The 16142-nt window shown below is 40.2% G+C and overlaps 1 protein-coding gene across 5 annotated transcripts in view; it reads left to right on the forward strand.

Annotated features, from left to right (window-relative positions):
* GALNT13 (polypeptide N-acetylgalactosaminyltransferase 13) overlaps positions 1–16142 on the forward strand; it is a 666195-nt gene that overhangs the window by 184573 nt on the left and 465480 nt on the right. For 2 of the 5 annotated variants that reach the window (XM_058548996.1, XM_058548991.1), the window contains exon 1: positions 14984–15100. The exons of 1 other annotated variant lie outside the window; for it this stretch is intronic. The gene's annotated coding sequence lies outside the window, so the exon portion shown is untranslated. 2 more of the 5 variants (XM_058548992.1, XM_058548994.1) reach the window with 2 other exon arrangements.

Here is a 16142-nt window from a genome sequence, read left to right on the forward strand (position 1 = left end):
CAAATTTGAGTATAAATATAAGAATATAATTTGTAAAAGGTCAATTCCCACGTTTATGGAATTCTTCTTGGAGATCCTACCGTTATGCGGTTTATGGTTAAACTTTTTATTTTTTATTTTTTTAATTGATGTTTCAATAGTTTATAACATTGTGAAATTTTGGGTTGTACATTTTTGTTTGTCCATCACCATATATATGTCTCCCTTCACCCCTTGTGCTCACCCCCTACCTCCATTACCCCTGGTAACCGCAATACAGTTTTCTCTGTCCATGTGTTGGTTTATATTCCACATATGAGTGAGATCATACAGTGTTTGTCTTTCTCTTTCTGGCTTATTTTGCTTGACATAATACCCTCCAGGCCCATCCATGTTGTTGCAAGTGGGACAATTTTGTCTTTTTTGTGACTGAGTAGTATTCCATTGTATATATATACCACGTCTTCTTGATCCGGTCATCAGTAGAGGGACATTTAGGTTGCTTCCACTTCTTTGCTATAGTGAATAATGCTGCAATGAACATAGGGGTGCATAAGCCTCTTTGGATTGTTGATTTCAGGTTCGTTGGATAGATTCCCAGTAGTGGGATAGCTGGATCATAGGGCATCTCTATTTTTAATTCTTTGAGGAATCTCCATACCGTTTTGCATAGAGGCTGCACCAGTTTGCATTCCCACCAGCTGTGTATGAGGGTTTCTGTTTCTCCACATCCTCTCCAACATTTGTTGTTTTTTGTCTTGATGATTATAGCCATTCTAACGGGCAGGAGGTGATATATTCGTGTTGTTTTGATTTGCATTTTCCTGATGATTAATGATGTTGAACATCTTTTCATGTGCCTATTGGCCATCTGTGTATCTTCTTTGGAGAAGTGTCTGTTCATTTCCTTTGCCCATTTTTTTCATCGGCTTGTTTGTTTTTTGTTGTTCAGTTGTGTGAGTTCTTTATATATCATGGAGATTAACCCCTTGTCAGATATATGTTTTGCAAATATTTTCTCCCAGCTGGTGGGTTGTCTGTTCATCTTGATTCTGGTTTTGTTTGTCTTGTAGAAGCTCTTTAATCTGATAAAGTCCCACTTGCTTATTTTTTCTTTAGTTTTCCTAGTCTGAGTAGGCATGTCATCTGAAAAGATTCCTTTATGACCAATGTCAAATAGTGTGTTGGCTGTATTTTCTTCTATGAGTTTTATAATTTTAGGTCTCACCTTCAGGTCTTTGATCCATTTTGAGTTAATTTTTGTGAATGGCGATAGCAGATGGTCCACTTTCATTCTTTTGCGTGTAGCTGTCCAGTTTTCCCAACACCATTTATTGAAGAGACTTTCCTTTCTCCATTGTATGTTCTTAGCTCCTTGTCGAAAATTAGCTGTCCGTATATGTGTGGTTTTATGTCTGGGCTTTCAATTCTGTTCCATTGATCTGTGTGTCTGTTTTTGTACCAGTACCATGCTGTTTTGATTACTATTGCTTTGTAGTATGTTTTGAAGTCAGGGATTGTGATGCCTCCAGCTTTGTTCTTTTTTCTTAGGATTGCTTTAGCTATTCTGGGTCTTTTGTTGCCCCATATGAATTTTAGTATTCTTTCTTCTATTTCCGTAAAGAATGTCATTGGGATTCTGATTGGGATTGCATTGAATCTGTAGATTGCTTTAGGTAGTATAGACATTTTTACTATGTTTATTCTTTCAATCCATGTGCATGGGATATCTTTCCATTTCTTTATGTCATCATCGAATTCTTTCAATAATGTCTTGTAGTTTTCATTGTATAGGTCTTTCACCTCCTTGGTAAGATTTATTCCTAGGTATTTTATTCTTTTTGATGCAATTGTAAATGGTATTATCTTTTTGAGATCTCTTTCTGTTAGTTCATTATTAGCATACAGAAATGCAACTGATTTTTGTAGATCTTGTACCCTGAGACTTTGCTGTAGTTGTTGATTATTTCTAATAGTTTTCCAATGGATTCTTTAGGGTTTTCTATATATAAAATCATGTCATCTGCAAATAGTGAGAGTTTCACTTCTTTGTTGCCTATTTGGATTCCTTTTATTCCTTTTTCTTGCCTAATTGCTCTGGCCAAAACCTCCAGTACTCTGTTGAATGGGAGTGGTGAGAGTGGGCAGCCCTGCCTCATTCCTGTTCTCAGAGGAATGGCTTTCAGTCTTTCCTCGTTGTGTATGATGTTGGCTGTGGGTTTGTCATAAACAGCCTTTATTATATTGAGGTATTTTCCTTCTATACCCATTTTGTTGAGAGTTTTTATCATAAATGGATGTTTTATCTTGTCAAATGCCTTCTCTGTGTCTATTGAGATGACCATGAGGTGTTTATTCTTTGTTTTGTTGATGTGGTGTATCACGTTGATTGATTTGCAGATGTTGAACCATCCCTGGATCCCTGGTATAAATCCCACTTGATCATGGTGTATGATCTTTTTAATGTATTGCTGTATTCAATTTGCCAATATTTTGTTGTGGATTTTTGCATCTATGTTCATCAGCGATATTGGCCTGTAATTTTCCTTCTTTGTATTGTCTTTCTCTGGCTTTGGTATGAGGGTGATGTTGGCCTCATAGAATGAGTTAGGAAGTATTCCATCTCCCTCTATTTTTTGGAATAGTTTGAGAAGGATGGGTATTAAATCTTCTTTGAATGTTTGATAAAATTCACCAGAGAAGCCATCCAGTCCTGGACTTTTATTTTTTGGGAGGTTTTTGATTACTGTTTCAATCTCTTTACTTGTGATCGTTCTATTCAGATTCTCCATTTCTTCTTGGTTCAGTTTTGGGAGGTTGTATGAGTCTAAGAATTTATCCATTTCTTCTAGATTGTCCAATTTGTTGGCATATAATTTCTCATAGTATTCTCTTATAATCCTTTTTATTTCCATGCTATCTGTTGTAATTTCTCCTCTTTCATTTCTAATTTTATTTATTTGAGCCTTTTCTCTTTTTTTCTTAGTAAATCTGGCTAAGAGTTTGTCAATTTTGTTTATCTTCTCGAAGAACCATGTCTTTGTTTCATTAATCCTTTCTACTGTTTTTTTAATCTCAATTTCATTTATTTCTGCTCTGATTTTTATTATTTTTCTCCTTCTGCTGACTTCGGGCTTTGTTTGTTCTTCTTTTTCTAGTCCTGTTAGGTGTAATTTAAGGTTGCTTATTTGGGCTTTTTCTTGTTAAGGTGGGCTTGTATCGCTATGAGTTTCCCTCTCAGGATCACTTTTGCTGCATCCCATATGATTTGGTATGGCATATTTTCATTTTCATTTGTTTCCAGATAGTTTTTGATTTCTCCTTTAATTTCATCAATGATCCATTGGTTGTTCAGTAGCATGTTGTTTAATCTCCACATTTTTGTCACTTTCCCAGTTTTTTTGTGTGTGTGGTTGATTTCCAGTGTCATAGCATTATGGTATGAAAAGATGTTTGTTATGATTTCAGTCTTCTTAAATTTATTGAGGCTTGCTTTTTTGCCCAACTTATGGCTTGTCCGTGAGAATGTTCCATGCATGCTTGAAAAGAATGTGTAGTCAGATGTTATTGGATGGAGTGCTCTGTATATGTCTACTAGGTCCATCTTGTCCAGTTTTTTATTTAAGTCCACTATTTCTTTATTGACTTTTTGTCTGGATGATCTATCCATTGATGTAAGTGGGGTATTAAGATCGCCTACTATTGTTGTGTTGTTGTTAATGTCTCCTTTTAGGTTTGTTAATAGTTGCTTGAGGTACTTTGGTGCTCCTATGTTGGCTGCATATATATTTATAAGTGATATGTCTTCTTGGTGGAGTGTCCCTTTTATCATTATATATTTCCCTTCTTTGTCTCTCTTAACCTGTTTTATCTTGAAGTCTACTTTGTCTGATATGAGTATGGCAACACCTGCTTTCTTTTGTTTGCCATTAGCTTGGAGTATTGTCTTCCATCCTTTCACTCTGAGCCTGTGCTTGTCTTTAGAGCTGAGATGTGTTTCCCGCAGGCAGCATATTGTTGGGTCTTGCTTTTTAATCCATCTTGCCACTCTGTATCTTTTGATTGGAGAGTTCAATCCATTTATATTTAGGGTAATTATTGATATATGAGGGCTTGATGTTGCTGTTTTGTCACTTATTTTCCGGTTGTTTTGCAATTCCTTTGTTTCTTGTCCCATTTGTTTCAGACTGTGAATTCAGTTTGGTTGTTCTGTCTTATGACTCTTCTAGTATTCTCTTTGTTTATCTTATGTGATTTTGTTTTGATTATTTGTTTAGTGGTTACTTTGAGGTTTGTATAAAAAATCTTGTGTATGAGATAGTCCATTATCTGATGGCTTCTTATTTCTTTATTCTAAGTCAATTCAATCACTTTCCTCTTCCCCTTCTAAGTCATTCTTGTTTTACCTTATTCTATCTTGTGTTGTGGGTGTGTGTTTACAGTGATGAGGTTATACTTATTTTTGGTGAGTTCCTTCCTTTGATCTTTGATTTTGGTATTTAAGTGGTTGCTAACCTGTTCCGGTAATGATCTACTATTTTTCTAATTTTGTCTACCTTTTTTTCTCCTTGCTCCAAGTTTTGTATTCTCTTTCTTTTCTTTTTTTCAGGCCTGAGGGCCTTCTTGAGTATTTCTTGTAGTGGGGGTCTCGTGGCCATGAACTCCCTTAGCTTTTGTTTATCTGGGAAAGTTACTATTTCTCCATCATATTTGAGGAAATTTTTGCTGGATAGAGTATTCTTGGATGAATGTTTTTGTCTTTCAGTATTTTGAATATATCATTCTAGTCTCTCCTAGCCTGTAAAGTTTCTATTGAGAAATCTGTTGAGAGCCTGATGGCAGTTCCTTTGTACATTATTTTTTGTTTTTGTCTAGATGCCCTTAATATTGTTTCTTTGTCATTGACTTTGGCCAGCCTTACCACTACATGTCGTGGAGTGGGCCTTTGCCTGTTGACGTATTTAGGTGACCTATTGGCTTCACTTACTGTTATTTCCTGCTCTTTCCCCAGATTTGGGAAGTTCTCGGCCCTTATTTCCTTGAATAGCCTCTCTGTTCCTCTTTCTCTCTCTTCTCCCTCAGGAATACCTATAATTCTTATGTTATATTTCCTAATAGAATCAAATATTGCTCGGAGACTTTCTTCATTTCTTTTTAGTCTTAGTTCTCTCTCCTCTTCTATCTGGAGCTTATCTGTATTCCTATCCTCTATAATGCTAATTCTTTCCTCCATATTGTCAGCTCTGTTCTTTAAAGATTCCAGATTCTCCTTTATCTCCTCCATTGTGTTCTTCATCTCCATTAGTACTGATTGGTTTTTCTTTATGATTTCAATCTCTTTTGTGAAGAAACTCCTAATCTCATTGAATAGTTTGTGTTATCTTGTATTTCATTGAGGTTTTTATGATAGCTGTTTTGAAACCTCTGTCATTTAGGTTATGGATTCCTATGTCTTCAGGGTTGGTTTCTGGGTGCTTGTCATTTTCCTTCTGGTCTGGTGATTTCATGTACCTTTGCATTGTGGTTCCTGTATTGGCTTTAATGTTCTTCATCCTGGAAATATTTGGTTTGACTTTCCACCCACCGCCACCATGTGGGGGTTAAGGGCTGTGTAATCTGAGCCCCCTGTGCCCTGCTCCAGCTGTTTGCTGCGATCCACCGGCTGCTTGGTCTGGTCTGGTCGGCTGAGCTGCAGTGTCCGGCATGCAGGGGGGCGGGTTGTCTCTTTTGCCCGCTGGGTCCCTGGTTTGGGGTGCTTCTCGCTTGCCCCTCATTATCCGTTCTGGGGTGCTCAGATGTTGATGGTAGCCCTGTAGCTGTTCTGAGTCCTCTGTGTGGGAGTTTCCCACTGGCTCAGAGATCCTGAAGAGCCATGGTTTCCCCGCAGAGGGCTACGCCTCCCCCCTCTTTGGGAGCCACATGGACTGGCATCGCTGATCGGATGGGGTGGGAAAGGAGTTCTCCTTACCTCTCCCCATTTCCTCCAGGGGCCTAGGACATTCCTCTCTCAGATGTGTGACAGTGTGGATCTTTCCGATCTTGCTTTTCGCTGTCTAGGAGTCCATTGTTGGTCTGTGACTGTTCCTTTTGTTGTATCTTATCAGGGGAAGAGTTTATGGGAAAGCTCACTCTGCCATGATGCTGACATCACTCTCCCTAATAAACGTTTTTTATTTGATAAATTTGACATGTCAAAATTTGTAAATTTAATGTGTACGGTGTTTACTTTGATGCTTTATGTATCATATTATGATTGCTATTGAAGCAATATTTATCACTTTACATCATTATAGTACAGTATTATTGACTATATTCATTATACCGTGCATTAGATTTCTATGGGTTATTTACTACTCATTATAAGTTCAGACCCTTAAACACCATCAGTCTTATCCTCCCATCCCTCATCCCATGGTAACCACCATTTGACTCTGCTTTTTCACAGGTTTGACTTTTTTAGATTCCATCTGTAAGTGATACCATACAGTACTTGTCTTTCTCTGTCTAACTCATCTCACTTAGTATAACATGTTCAAGGTCCATGCATGTTGTCACTAATTGCAGGATATCTTCTTTTCTCATGGCTGAATAATATTCCATTGTGTATATATACCATATCATTTTTATCCATTCATCTGTTGATGGACACTTAGGTTGTTTCCATATCTTGGCTATTGTGAATAATGCTGTGATAAACAGAGTGTGTATATATCTCGTTGTAATCCTGTTTTCATTTCCTTTGGGTATATACCCAGAAGTGCAATTGTTGGATCATATTGTAGATCTATTTTGAATTTTTTGGGAAACATCCATATTGTTTTTCACAGTAGTTGGACTAATTTACACTCCCAACAACAGTGTATGAAGGTTCCCTTTTTACCACATCCTCGACAGCACCTGTTGTCTCTTGTCTCCTTGATAGTTATGGCTAATAAACTTGATTGCTTTTATATGATACTAATGACTTTTCCAAGGCAATAGTACTTCAAAACATCACTACATACTCTACCCTAATATGTTTTCCTTAATACTGTCTATTTAGTTTAGAATCATGGGGCCTATTGTTTAAATGTTCCATCATTTTTCTTGTTCTTAACAAGCTGCTAAGTTTTACTTCTACACTTGTCATTACTATACCTTACATTTGTAAAATGCTTTACACTTTTCAAAGGAACTATATATATATAAAATATGTATATATATATATATATATATATATATATATATATATATATATATATATTTGTGTGAGTGTGTGTGTGTGTGTGTGAGGAAGATCAGCCCTGAGCTAACATCTGCCAATCCTCCTCTTTCTTGCTGAGGAAGACTGGCCCTGGGCTAACATCCATGCCCATCTTCCTCCACTTTATATGGATGCTGCCACAACATGGCTTGACAAGTGGTGCATTGGTGTGTGCCCAGGATCTGAACCGGCGAACCCTGGGCTGCTGCAGCAGAGCATGCACACTTAACTGCTTGCGCCACTGGGCAGGCCCCTCAAATATGTATATATGATATAGTATATATATTTCATTTATATATCATAATATAATTATATTTCTGACAATGGATTATTATCCTTTCCAGACTAATGAAAGAAAAATCCTAATTACATGTTCTCTTTTTATATTTAATCTGTAGTATAATATGAACTTCTAATCTTTCAAAAAAAGTAAAATATATCTCTTTGTTTACTTAAGTTTCCTATTACAGTTAATTGTAGTCATCTTTTCCTACTAAACGATAGTCATTCTTCTGTCATTTAATGTTGAGACAATTGCCTCTTCACATACCTTTGGCAGCATAGGTGGATTTAAAGTGAAACAGATTCTCTCCTTTTTATCCAGACTCTAACTAGATATTTAAATAGAGTTCAGGACCAAAATTTGGGACACTCCACTTAATACTTTCCACTTCTCATTCCCTGTTAAACATTGAATAATTTCTGGGTTTGCCTGTTTAAAATTTTCTTGACCAGTACACATCATTTTTGTTTTGTCCACTGTGTAGCAGCATAAATAATTTACTTTAGTGAGATGGCTGAAGAGGAAAATGTAATATGATTCTGGGAATATTTTTAAATACTTAAAAATAGTGGCTTTGATACTCTTCATCCCTTATATCTGACTTACTCTAACTCTATAAGACAATAACTTTTACATTTGTGTGTTAATGGAGTAGAGAGCTACAGTAGCTATTTGTTGGCTAAAGGATTTTGTGGTTGTTACATTAATATGCTCGAGTTGTGAGCAAAGCTTCAAACAACTAATTAGAACATTCTGGAAAATATTTCATTACAAGAGGGTGATATTTTAAATGTAGCTTTAAAATATGAAAACAAAGTTTACCTGCTATGTAGTTATTTTTAATAAGCATTAATATTCAAATTTTAAATATAAATTATTAGATTCTTAGATGTGAAAATAGTTTTTACAACATAATGGATTATTCATGAGCTTTAATAAGCAAGTCAAATATTATTGACAGGATGATGCACTTTAGTATATATATTTAATAAATAAATGACTACTCATTTTGTGCTAGAAATTGTACTCGGTCCTGGGAAGCAGTGATACAATCCCTGCTTTCCAGTGATTTACCTTCTAAGAAGGGATATGTCCATACAGTATACATAAGTGGAAAACTCTTGAGATTGTCGATATTTAATTGCTTAATTCTTTGAATTCTGAGAGCACTTAACATTTTACTTCATATTTGTTTTTAGATTTAATGGAGATACAGAGTGGTTAAGTGACAGCAAAACCACATTCCCTTAAGTGAATGCCAATGTTTTCCACATTGTCCTACTTTCTGCCCATTTACTTATCCCTGTCAATGTATGCTAAATCACAGCATAGTCAGGCTGGCTTGACCACAAAGTCGGTTGGGAAACACTCATGTGTCACTCTCCGTGGTGCTGAAAGATCACCGTGGGCTGAAAATTAGTTGTTTCCCCTAATTCTTTGACACTAATTATTACTTCCCTACCAAGAATTCAAAACAAGGAGAGGAAAAGCCTAGTGGGGAAAGGAAAGATAAAAGAAGAAAGTTTTACAGGAGAGGCTTAGTTATTGATTAACAGATGGTTGGATTAGTTTATTCATTTAACAAAAGTTTACTGTACAACAGGCACTGTGCTTGGAGTGAAGCTACAACTCCATCCGCCCCCACTGCCACCATATAAACCTGTACTTTACCCCAACATATCTTACTGTACATTGTAGAAAACAAATATCAATCACACAAATATGGAAAAATGTAAATTTGCAACTGTGTTAGGTGCTAAGAAGGATACAGGGCTTTATGGATCGTGAGATAAACTAGAGCAAATATGAGCATATCAATGTGGAGCTTGGTTAAAGATTTATTACATTTCTTCACATTATTAATTTATTATTAGAAAATAATATATTGAAGATCTACTGAATTGTATGACTTCTAAATAAAAATCTTTAAAAATATTTTAATGAGATCTTGCCTCTATGAACTCAACTTTTTGATAACAGATTTTATACTTGAAATAGCTATAATATTTCTTGATCATGACATTTTAAATGATGATATAATAGTTGATCATCATCAAGGGTGAAAAAACTTGTTTGCACAAGTAGGTGAAAAATATTTTAAATATTTACCTTTTTTTTTTTTTCTTGCTGAGGAAGATTCACCCTGAGCTAACATCTGTGCCAATCTTCCTCTATTTTCTATGTGGGTCACCACCACACAGCATAGCTGCCGATGAGTGGTGTAGGTCTGAGACCAGAAACCAAATCTGGGCTACTAAACTTAACCACTAGGCTACAGGGCTGGACCCAAACATTTACTTTTTTTTTTTTTTTTTTTTTTTTTTTTCCCCAAACATTTACTTTTTTGACCAAACATTTATATCAGTTAAAATGGTATTTAAAGTATATCAGCTCTACATTAATAGTTGTGATTTTGAATTTTTGTGGCTATAAAAGGATTTCAAATCTGTTCAAAATTTTTATCAGAAAATTCAAAATCACTATAAAACTTGAATTTGAAGAATTCCCAAGCATTATTAGAATAGCCAATCTGAGGCTGGCATGACTACCACAAAAATAGCAAATCAGCAACATATAGAACAGAATTATCTGATATTTACGTTGCTAAAGCTTTAGATCATTAACTGGAGCTATGCTCATTAAAAGTTTCTGCCCAACCTCCTTGCTCCCCCACCTGCAATGGGCTATGCTTTGAACCACATGCAATGTTCCTTAGCCTCTGGAAAAAAAATCCTCAAAGCATTTCCCAAGCCCTTGTCAATGCTCTGCAGCTGAATGCTGAGTAGATGTCCAGAAATAGACACCTCTTTATCTCTGCACTTTCAGGAAGAATGGGACACACACACAGACTCCACTTGCTCAGACCATCCTCCAAAGAGCCCTGAATAAGTTTCTCATGACCAGAGGCTACCTGTCTGTGGACTCTGGCAACTTGAGGCCACCTTACTTGGCCACTCCTGATGGGTAAGGTAATCAATTTATCATGGGATATATATATCTGTAAATCATTTGTGGCAAACTAGTTGGAAAGCTCAGCTCTTAGCCTGTTTCAATTTTCTTCTGAGAACTTATTACCACTGACATAAGTACATACTTGTTTATTTGTTTAGGATGTACCACAATAAAGTGTAGCATTCATGAAAAAACAGTCTTTGTCTTTTTGCTCACTGTTGTATTCCCAGTGCATGGTATAAGTATTCAATACATATGCATTGGATGGAGGATGAGACTCTAAGTTCCATGAGGGCTGTCTTTATTTTCTTCTTTATCTTCAGTACCTACCCTAGCGCTTAGCTCATTGTAGGTACTAAGGAGGTAAGCAGGGTCCAGGTTATAAAGGTCTTGTAGGACATGTTACGGATTTTAGACTAGCTCCTAAAAGCAATAAGAAACTACTGAAGTATTATAATTAGAAAGAAATATTATTAGATTTTCATTTTAGAATAAAATTTTTGCTTTCTGTTTCTCTTAACAGAGAAATTATTAGGCATCTCCATTTTCCTGCTCATCCAGTCTTAAACTCTCAAAATTATAAACACTTTTTCCCTTCTCATTCACCACTAATAATTTTCCCAAACCTGACAATTTAATTTCATCAAGATATATATATATATCTTGATAATATATGTGTATATATGTATTTTTAAATTTGAGGCCTTGATTGCCCACGGGATGGGCAATTGATTGTACCCACTAAACTCATATCTCTGTCTTTAGTATATTCTCCATCTAAGTCACTCTATGCTTTATAGCCAATTAATTGTACAATGTTGGTCATCCCATTTATTTAAAAAAATACTTGCAATAACTCCTCACTGATTAAAGATAAATTCCTACTTTTTATTTCTATAAAAAAGTACGATATAAATTTTTATTACTTTTAAAACTCATTCACATAAATTATTGCATTTAATCTTCTTGTGAGAGAAGCAAAGATTGTTTCTCCTCTCATTTTTTCTTTTGTGAGGAAGATCAGCCCTGAGCTAACATCCGATGCCAATCCTCCTCTTTTTTGCTGAGGAAGATTGGCCCTGGGCTAACATCCATGTCCATCTTCCTCTACTTTATATGGGACACCCCCACAGCATGGCTTGATAAGCGGTGCATCAGTGCGCGCCAGGGATCTGAACCTGCGAACTCTGGGCCACTGAAGCTGAGTGCGTGCACTTAACCTCCCCATCATCGAGCAGGTCCCTCTCTTCTCCTTTTTTAAAAAATAAATTCAAACTTAAAAAATGTTGCAAAATTGCTACAAATAATTACCATATACTCATCACCCAAACTTATCAACTATTAAAAGTTTGTCACATTTCCTTCATCATTCTCTCTCTAGGTATTTCTGAGCCATTGTAAATAAATTGCAGCCACTATGCCCTTTTTACTCCCAAATATTTTATTACAGTAATCACAGTAAATAATCAAAACTAGGACATTTAACATTGATGCAAAACTAATTGTAATTTAACATAAATAAAAGGGCTGTAGATCAGATATTATAGACTTTATTCATATTTTGCCAATTGTCCCAATGTCCTTTATAGACAATTTTTTTTCCAGTCCAGTATCCAATTCGCATTGCATTACACACCGCATTTAGTAGTCACGTCTCTTTAATCTCCTCCAGTCTGAAACAGTTCTTCAGCCTTTCTTTGATTTTCATCACAGTGATATTTTTGAAAAGTACAGACAAGATATTTTGTGGAGTTTCCCTCAATTTGGATTTGTTTTTTGCTCCCTCATGATTGCAGTCAATTATATATTTCTTGGAGCCTGGAATACTAAATGAATTATATTGTGTCCTTCTTAGCGCATCAAATCATGAGGCTCATGATGTCACCTTGTCCCATTATTGATGATTTTAACCTTGATCACTTAAGATGATGTCTACAAGATTTATTCACTATAAGGAATTGTTTATTCCCTTGTAATTAAGAAGAATCTATGGTAGACTACAAAAATGGCTTCAAGTGCTTCCAATTTGCATATGCATTCCTCTTTGCAATATGATTTTGCAGTTTCTCCCATCAAGATACGGAGTATATTCTTCACCCTTCGACTCTGGGCTTGGCCATGTAACTTCCTTGGGCTAACGGGACATTGGCAAATGTGTGTCTGCAGAAACTTGAAAGGTGCTCTACATTGGAGCTTGCACTCCATTGTTGCTTTCTGGAATCCTGCAACTACCACTACTCAAGAAGAAAGATCTAGCCTACTGAAGGATGATAGACAGAACAAAGATAAGCCATCCCAGCTGAGCCTCTTTACCAATAAGCTTGCCAACCAGTAGACATGTGAGTGAGGCCATCCTAGACCATCCAGTCCAGACTGAGCCAGCCAGAGCAGAAAACCACCCAGGTGACCCACAGAACCTTGAGAAATTATAGGTGTTTCTTCTTTTAAGCCACTAAGTTTTGGGATGGTGTGTTACACGTTATACAGCAAAAGCTAATAATTCCCAGGGAGATTCTTTGGGACTACAGGAATACCTTGCTACACATATAACTTTTACTGACTAGTTTTATGATTCTTGCTTTAGTTAAATATTACTAGAAAGTTTGCAAAAAGTGGTATTTCTACCTTTTTTAGAGATGAAGAATGTAAGTATGGGGGCTTATATATCTTTCAAGGATGTATGACTAGTAAGTGGCTCTGCCAGCATTAGAACTCCAATCTTTTACCTGCTGGTCCATAGCTTTTCTCAGTATGCGATGCAGAGGTGAGTGATCTGATGACAGAACTGAAACTCACAAGAGCAAGCAACAGAAATTCTAGAGTGTCCTTGGTGTTATGAGTGGCACCTTGTGTCCTCAGAAGCACCTCTGGTAGATGCTCCATAATTGACAGTGGGGTGAGGGGGGCAAGAGGGCCAGAGTAGGAGGAAACATTAAATATAATTATTATCATATCAATTTAGATGATAATTGATTCACGAAAAGATAACCACTAGAAATTGCCTTCCATGAACATAATCAGGGATGTCACTGACATACTAGATTATAACTAGTCATACACGTTTGTAAAACATGGCTCAATATTTTTGAAGTAGCTATCATATCCTCTCCCAGTTTTGCCACATAAACTAAGAAGACAGAGCTAAGAACGTGAAGTGACACTGGGAGACAAGGAAAGGATCCCTATTTCCCCCCCTCTTACAAATAAGAAAACTGAGACTGAAGAAAGCCAAGGACCAAAACTAACCAAGGTCCAACACTGAATAAATGGCGAAGAAGGGCCTTGAACTCAGCAATCCCAATTTCCTAGAAGAGTCCCTCCCAACGGCAGCGGGGGACAGGTTTCAAGTCTTCAGATGCTAATAATATCTGAGTCTTAAGTCTGTGCCTTGTGCCAGGCACTGTTCTAAAATCCTTACATATATTTTAACTCATTTAGTACCATCGACTTTCTGCTACTCTACACTAACTTAGAAATGACTGCGCATTAACTTTACTTTTAAATGCAAGCATTCAGGTACTTCAATGTGTCTGTGTGTGTTGAAGACCTGTCTTCCTGACTGAAAAAGGAATTCAAAGCCCCACTTTTTTCTTTACCCCTCTCTAAAAATTTTAAGAGCACAAGGAAGCGCTTTGAGTTCCCAGTTTTCTTACAGTGCTTTTGGTGGCAGCAGCTGTCGCTAACCAGAACACTAGGATACTGCAGGGTGTATGAATTGTAATGCACAAGAGGCCAAACTCTTGTCTGTCCTTTTGCTTCAGGGCGCAAAACCTCAAGTTCCCCGCAGCATCTCTCCATTGCAGAGCAGACGGCGGGGTGGGGTTCCAGAGCTTTCCCCGAAGGCAGTCCCCGACCCCCCGGCACCTCTCTAAGGGTCTCGCTGGTGCATTGGGCGAACATGGTCTATGCAAGCCCGCTTTCGCACCACGGGGCCCCTGGGAAGCCAGGGGTCGCGAGGCGCTCTCGGGGTAGAGGAGCCGACCCCACGGTTCCTCTTGGGGGCCGTGCCTGCCAAGTATCGCGGGACTTGTGCACATCGCTGGAGCGGCAGCTCCAGGAGCAGCTGGAGAGCGCTCGGTGCGCACCGCCCCAGCCCGGGGAGGAGCGGGAGCGGGAGGGAGGAGGGCTGGGGGTGCTGGTTACGTAAATGATACCAGCCCAGTGAGAGGCCTCCAGGCTGGGGCTACGGGAGGGGGAGGGACCGCGCGAGGAGGAGGGGCTGGAAGGGAGCGGGCTGGGGTGGGAGGGGGGAGGGGGCGAAGTGACCAGGCGGCGGCGGTGGCGGCTCTGCTGAGGTGACAATGTGTTAGGAGCCCTCGCTTGGTCTCCCGCGCCTCCTCGGCCTCGGCGCCCGCTCTCGCGGAGCCCACGAGCCCGCCGCTGCGCTATGAGGGCGCCTCTCTGGGGCTGGCCGAGGCCGGAGCCGGCTCGCTCTGCTCGCGGGCAAGTGTGAGCAGAGAGGCGCGGGCGGGAGCCGGGGCTGCGCGCGGCGCTCGCGGGCCGGCGCGGGTTCCAGGTGAGCGCGGGCTCGGCGTGCCCGGCACTCGGCGCGGCCGGCCGGCGCCTGCCGGGCTGGGTCGGAGGCTGAATTCCGCGCGCGGACCGCCGTTCCCTCTTCGCGGGATCCTTGGCCACGATAGCAGGTCTCCGTCTCTCTCTTGCTCTCCCTCTCTTACTCGTAATTGTCTGGGCGAGTCCACTCTGGGCGGCCAGTGTGCCCGGGTGGGCGCTGCAAAGTCCTGCAGCGAGTGGCAGGGCGCGGAGCCGAGCGCCCCGGGCCGGTCCCAGGGCAGGCGGCCTCCCGGGCGCTCGGAGCGCGCTCGCCTGCTGCTGCAGGTGCGCAGGGAGGACCGCGAGGCGCGGAACTTTCTGCCGCCTCCCGCCCTCTACCCCGCTTTCTCCGCTACCCGGCGGAGCTGGGGGGCGCTGGCCACCCTCTGCGCCCCGGTGGCTCTCGGCGGCGGGGGCGGCTCGGCCTGCCCGCCCCGGCAACTTTTTCCCACCGGCTGCGGGCGGTGGGGGGCTGCAGTGCGCGGGCGCTTTACAGGGCTGAAACCCGGGACGCTCTGGGTGTTGGTGTCTTCCTCGACGGTTACCTTCCTCTCTGCCTTCCTTTGCCTCTCTCTTTGAGTGTCCCTCTGCCTCTCATTCTCTCAGTGAAGTCTCTGACTCACTTTCTGTCTCTGACTCTCTCTCTGGCTCCCCCCACCCCCTCCGGGTCTCCCTGTTTCTCTTTCATCCTCTTTATCCCTGTCTTTCTTGGGATGTCTCTGTGTCCCTGTTGTGCTATATCTTCCGTTTGCCTCTCCGTCTTGCCGTATTTTCTCTGTTTCTGCCTCTCGCCTATCTCTGTCTCCCTCTCTCATCTTTCCAGCCTCGTCCTTCAGACCACCAGCTCCCAGATCCCGAGGCGCCTTGGCTAGGGGAGCACACCGCGGCCCACCGTCTGGGCACCTCCAGGTACAGAGATCTCCCTGCTAGGGCCAGAGGGGACGCGGGGATGGAGGCAGCCTGCCCTTGTCTGAATGAGGCGCTCAAGGACCAGCCTCCCCTTCCTGGGTACGAGGGCGCTGCGCTGCCGGGAACCCGAGCGCACGGAGGCGGCTGGTCTGGACAGCTAAAACTGCGGGCGCTCCTCCCCTTACCCGGTTCTTAGACTACCGATCAGTTGAATTTCCAGAGTCT

This window comes from Diceros bicornis, chromosome 10 (genome assembly GCF_020826845.1).
Source record: "Diceros bicornis minor isolate mBicDic1 chromosome 10, mDicBic1.mat.cur, whole genome shotgun sequence".
Taxonomy (NCBI): Eukaryota; Metazoa; Chordata; class Mammalia; order Perissodactyla; family Rhinocerotidae; genus Diceros; species Diceros bicornis.